General features: G+C 43.2%; 1 pseudogene; it reads right to left on the reverse strand.

Moving 5' to 3' along the window:
* Positions 1-372: 372 nt before the first annotated feature.
* Positions 373-1,452, reverse strand: LOC147718238 (28S ribosomal RNA; annotated as a pseudogene).
* Positions 1,453-6,000: the final 4,548 nt, after the last annotated feature.

Consider the following 6,000-nt stretch of genomic DNA (forward strand, 5'->3'; position numbering starts at 1 on the left):
TGGTTTAATCTGTCTCCCACCACCACGGGATAAATGGAAAAAATCAATAAATAAAAAAAAATAAAAAATGGATCCCCTGGTCCGAACTAGTTCTAAGTCAGCTGCTAGACACCGGCGAAGGGAGAACGCCAGCCCCTCAGCCCCGGGAGGAGACAATGGGAGAGGCAACCACTGCAGTTGAGCAGATCCATAGGAAGGGCCTGGCTCACGTCCAGAGTTGCTGCTGCCCTGGAGGGAGGCTCTTCATGCAGCCACGGTTCCCACCCAGCGCCGCTTTGTGCCCCAGCCCAACCGACCCAGCCCTTACAGTCAATCGTAATCCCGAGGTTACAAATTTGACTTGCAGACTTTCCTTACCTACATTGTTTTACATGCCAAAGGCTTTTCACCTTGGAAAACTGCTGCGGATATCTGTATGGCCCAGATTTTCAAGGACAAGCGAGAGCTCACTGGACGCTACCACTCCCGGTTTGGGGATCTGAACTCAACTCCCTTTCGTTGGCCGAGGGCAACAAAGGCCTTCGCCCGTCCGTTCCGAACAGCACTTGCCCATCTCTTAGGACCAACTGACCCATGTTCAACTGCTGTTCACATGGAACACTCCTCCACTTTGGCCTTCAAAGTTCTCGTTTCAATATTTGCTTCTACCACCAAGATCTGCACCTGTGGTGGTTCTACCCGGGCCCTCGCCCTGGGCTTCTGTACACACTGCAGCGGCCATCCTACTTGTCGCTCAACTTAGCCCCCACGGCTTTCATCACCGGTGCCGGTCAGGTGTGGGCTCGGCACTCCAGAGCCATCCATTTTCAGGCGTACTTAATTCAGCAGATGAGTTGTTACACACTCTGTAGCGGATCCAGACTTTCATGGCCACCTTCCTGTTGTATATATCAACCAATACCTTCTCTAGGGTCTGATGAACGTTGGCATCGGGCACCTTTACCCGACATTCAGTTCATCGCTCAGCACTAGCCTTACCAAAAGTGTCCCACTATGCTCCACAACATGGAGCCAGGCTTCTTACTCATTTAAAGTTTGAGAATAGGTTAAGATTGTTTCAGTCCCAAGACCTCTAATCATTCACCTTACCAGATAAAACTGGGGGCTCTGAGTGCCAGCTATCCTGAGGGAAACTTCAAAGGGAACCAGTTGCTAGTCTTTTGCCCCATACCCAGGTCTGATGATTGATTTGCACATTACAACCGCTACAGACCTCCACCAGAATTTCCGCTGTCTTTGCCCTGCCCAGACATAGTTCACGATCTTTCGGGTCCTATCACGCATGCTCATGCCCCACCTCCGTGATGGAGCGGGCAAGACAGGCCGGTGGAGAGCCTACCCCTGGAAGCACAGCAGGATCCCACCTCAGCTGGCACAAGCTGGTGCACACCTTCATTGTGCCACAGGGTTTTGCTCGTCCCTCCGACTCACGCACATGTTGGACTCCTTGGTCATTGTTTCAAAACAAGTTGGGTGAGTAACTGACATCGCTGCAGGCCCCTGGCATCCAGAGTAGGACTCCCTGCCCTGTAGCACAACACTGTCGGGGTGCACTGAGCAAAGTCCACCCCAAATGACAGTTGTGACAGAAGAAGGGGCTCCGTCACCCCTTCCCCGCCCCAGCGCACCCTGAGGAGAGAGTGTCATGTGTCTTGTACAGGCATGTTGTTGTGCTCCCTCTGTTAGCATGAGCAAGTTGCAGGCCACTCACTCTTTTGCAAACGTTACCATACCAATTTATTTTGGTTAGTGGCATGCAGAACTTTCACACAGAGCTGCTGTTGTTTTTGCATTGTGTTCTTTTCTTGGATCCAAGGTTCATGCTATTTAATGACTATAATCTAAAACCATTCAAAACCAGAAATTACTTATCAGAGAGACACAAGGTTAAATACACCTTGATAATCCAGTATGTGAGTAAGTATGTCTTTAACGGACGCTTCTGTGTCATGTTTAATGGATATTGGTTATTGAGGCTGCAGTTGAGGGCAGATCATAATGGAATAGCATGTTGTGGAGAATCCTTATCCCAACCATCTTGGTTGCAGTATAGGACAGGGGACAAAGTAAGGCACTTGCAGAAGCATATGCATTTTTCATTTCATCAGGGACAAGATGCGGAAATGAAGGGAAGATCACATCCTCACCAAAAGGACAAGTAAGCACAAAGGCAGGAAGACAATCGACATCCACTCAAATAATGTCATAGGAAGGTAAATTGTCCTAAACATTAGCATTTATAGTGCATTTCAAAAATGCTTTATTCGGTATGTATGAATACAACCATATAGCAACAAGCAAAATAAAATTAAATACAACATACATTTGTTTCAGTTTTGGTTTGCCATATGCCGTCTTTACTCGAGTACAGTATACATTTAGCAGCACATGTCCAACAGTCTTAAAGTGCTTTTTAGTACGTTTGTCTACTAGTACATGTGCAAATTAGCAGTATAAAGTGCAAAATTAACTATACCGTCCTTGCTAATGTACAGTATACATTGAGCAGCAAATATCGGACATTCTTAAAGTGCCTATTTAGTGCATACTTCTAGTAATACATGTGCAAATTAACAGAATAAAGTGCAAAATGGCTATACCGTCCTTCCTGAAGAACAATATACATTTAGCAGCACATGTACGACATTCTTAAGGTGCTTATTTAGTGCATACGTCTAGTAGTACATGTGGAAATTAGCAGAATAAAGTGCAAAAATGACTATGCCATCCTTCCTGGAGTACAATATACATTTAGCAGCACATGTCCGAACAGTCTAGGAATGTTTATCAGTGCATTATTCTAACAGTACATTTTCAAATTCGCAATATTAAGTGCTATAAGTGGAAGAGGTGCTCAATTTCAGACACGTATGCAAAAATGTATATATTAAAACAATATGATCAAGTACAAAACCGTCAATAAAGTGCATCATGGGTTGAGTTCATACGATAATTGATTTCCGTGCAAATATACATTTTAAAATATAAGTGGCCACATGGAAACATACATCTGGGGTCTCTAAATTAAACATCAGTTGCATCGCTGTTTTTGTACTACGCATATTATATTTTAAAAAGATGGGTTTCAGATAAAATTTCCTAAAAGAAGTATAAAAGCTACAAAATAGCATAAAATGACAACCACTCTGTTGAGATTTACCATCACATGGACATAAACATGTCCCGGGTTTCTAATTTGTAGGGAATGCCACTAGGTGGTGCACAATTCCCAACCGCAAACGGGTTAGTACAAAACGTTCGGAACTGGTGGTAACAACGGTAAGGTAGGTTTGAAAGCCTTCATTGATGTTATATTCCAAATAAAGATTAAACGTACTTTGTTTTACATATCCGTTCATTCTGGTCCCGTCTGTATATTTACGGAATGTGACTTTAAGCTACTGCTTAGACAACACTGACCCTGTTATTGAATCTTTAAAGATGTTACAGCCAAACAGCGTCTTATACCAGTGTTGTATGTGGCATAACCAGGGAATATTTCAGCGGCGTTCGAGCTTTAAACAATCATTAATCACATCCTTCTTTTGCCCAGATTGAACGCCATAGGGACAAGGGGCGTAAAGCAATTTAATCATTAACATAGTTTATGCCAAGTTCCCTATGTACTATCTCAGTTGAGGCCGTAGACGGGACACAAAGTAATTGTTTCAAGAACACATTCTCCTCACGCTGAATCAAGTTAGCACTCTGGGCATGATATCCCCATATCCCGGCGCCGTATAGGGCTGATGTTATACATCTTGAGTTATATATTGACAACATCTCGTAAATTCTGCGGCCCCCTAGTTTAGCAGCAAATCTAAAAACACAACTTGTATTCCTTGCCATTTTAAAAAGGACACTATCTTGTTCATTGGCCCATCTCCCATCTCCTGAAAAAGTGATGCCTATGTAACAGAAACTCCTGACGGATTCTAATTTCTCCCCATCTAAAAAAAAGGACCTGCATTTTCTTGGTTTCTTGCCACATGTTATTGTGAAGGTCTTTCCTTTATTAATTTTCAAATTCCTACTTTCAGTGAATGTGTAAAACCTATTAATCAATTGTTGCAATCCATTTTGGGTCCTGGAGAGAAGAACCGCGTCATCCGCGTATAAAAGGATTGGAATTGGGTTACCGTTATTAGTAGGTGCATCTGCATTAGTTTGTCTTAAAATTTGGTCTACTTGATTTAACAAAAAGGGAAAATAGGAGTGGGGCAAGTATACATCCTTGTCGAATACCTCTATCAATTTTAAAGAAAGGGGTGCACTCTCCATCTGATCCAAATCTGACTTTACTGGACAGGTTGTCATACAACCTGGCCAGGAGGTGAATGATTTCAGTTGGGGCTCCCATTGCCAGCAAAACAGGCCAGAGCAGTGCGTGTTCCACTATATCGAATGCTGAACTCAAGTCAGCAAAGCACAAGAATAAGTTACCATCTTTAGCTTTAGTGTACTTGCTGACTATAAGTTCCATGTTCACGCACTGCCCCATTGTTCCCATCCCCTTACGGAACCCGTACTGCACTGGGGATAAGATGTTATTTTCCTCGACCCAGGCTTCCAGTCTCACTAATAGAACTCGACTGAGGATTTTAACTGACGAGTCCAGGAGTGAGATAGGGCGGTAATTTCGTGCTTCTGACCTGGAACCTTTTTTATAGAGCGGCACAATAATTGACTGTCCCCATGTTATTGGAAGCCTATCTTCTATGGCCGCATTAAAGTAACGTGTCAATATTGGGGCCCATAGAGTCATTTCATATTTATAAAAGTCCATAGGCACCCCGTCCGGCCCAGGAGCTTTGCCACCCTTACTATTTCTGATTGCCTCCGTAACCTCATCTAAGGTCACAGATAGCTGCATTTTCTGCCATTTAGAATATGGTACAGTGCCTACAGTTAGAATTAGCCCATCTGTATTAACATCAGAGTTACAAATCCCAGTAAAATGGGCGATCCATGCGCGGCAACTGACATGAGAACTAATTTCAGGGATGTTATCATTCTTTAGAAAGGGGCTATTTACAGTTTCCCAGAATAATTTATGATCTTTTGTTTCTGCAGCCATATCCAATTTCATCCATGCCTCGTTTTGCAACTCTTTTTTTCTGGATGCTAAAGCAGTCTTATAATTAAGTCGCTCTTCTCTAATTTTATCTGTATCTCTGGGCTTAACATCGAGCGCTTTTTTTAGCTTTTTTAGTGACTGGGCACAGTGCTTATCAAACCACACAGCTTTAATTCTCCTCGGCTTTCTATTTCTAGCTACCAGGGAGTTCTCAATTGTTTTAGTTATTTGCAGAAAGTTGGAAAGTAAGATGGACGGGAACACATTAGGTGCTAAGCAGTAGCCTACCTCACTACTGCATTTGAGAATTATATCCACCATAAATTGTGTAGGGTCTATTTTGATCCACTTGATCCTTATACCATTTGGTCTCTCAGCCGTGATCCCTTGAATAGGTCTTCCATACACATTTGTTTTTGGGCCCATCCCATTAATTCCATCGATATGCTGTTGTGATCACTCACTGGCTGTTCTATTACCCAGACATTAGAATAGACGGATCCGTTAGATACCAGGATATGGTCGATGTTTGAATGGGCATCTCTCCTTCTGAGCGTGACTACATGCTTTAATATTAAAATCTCCTACCCAGAGTATTACTGGGCGGTTACTTGATAGCGCAAGTGTTTCTTTTATTGCCTGCTCTACATCCAATACAATCATACCCCCGTTAGGACCGACAATATTGTTATAGAAGTTGACTATAACTAGGTCCCCACATTTACTATGTACCAGACGCAAAACTGATGCATACTGACCCACCTCCACATATCCGCCAGGGCTGAACTCCGTTAGGGTAGTGCATACCAGGGTCAATAAGCCACCCTTTGCTCTACCTTCCTGGGATGCTACTGCATTCACGCTATAGGTAGTGTATCCTCCAAATTTGTGCACTATGCCACGTCTCTTGTAGACAAATTATG

Source organism: Lissotriton vulgaris, chromosome 4_1, assembly GCF_964263255.1.
Source record: "Lissotriton vulgaris chromosome 4_1, aLisVul1.2, whole genome shotgun sequence".
NCBI lineage: Eukaryota > Metazoa > Chordata > Amphibia > Caudata > Salamandridae > Lissotriton > Lissotriton vulgaris.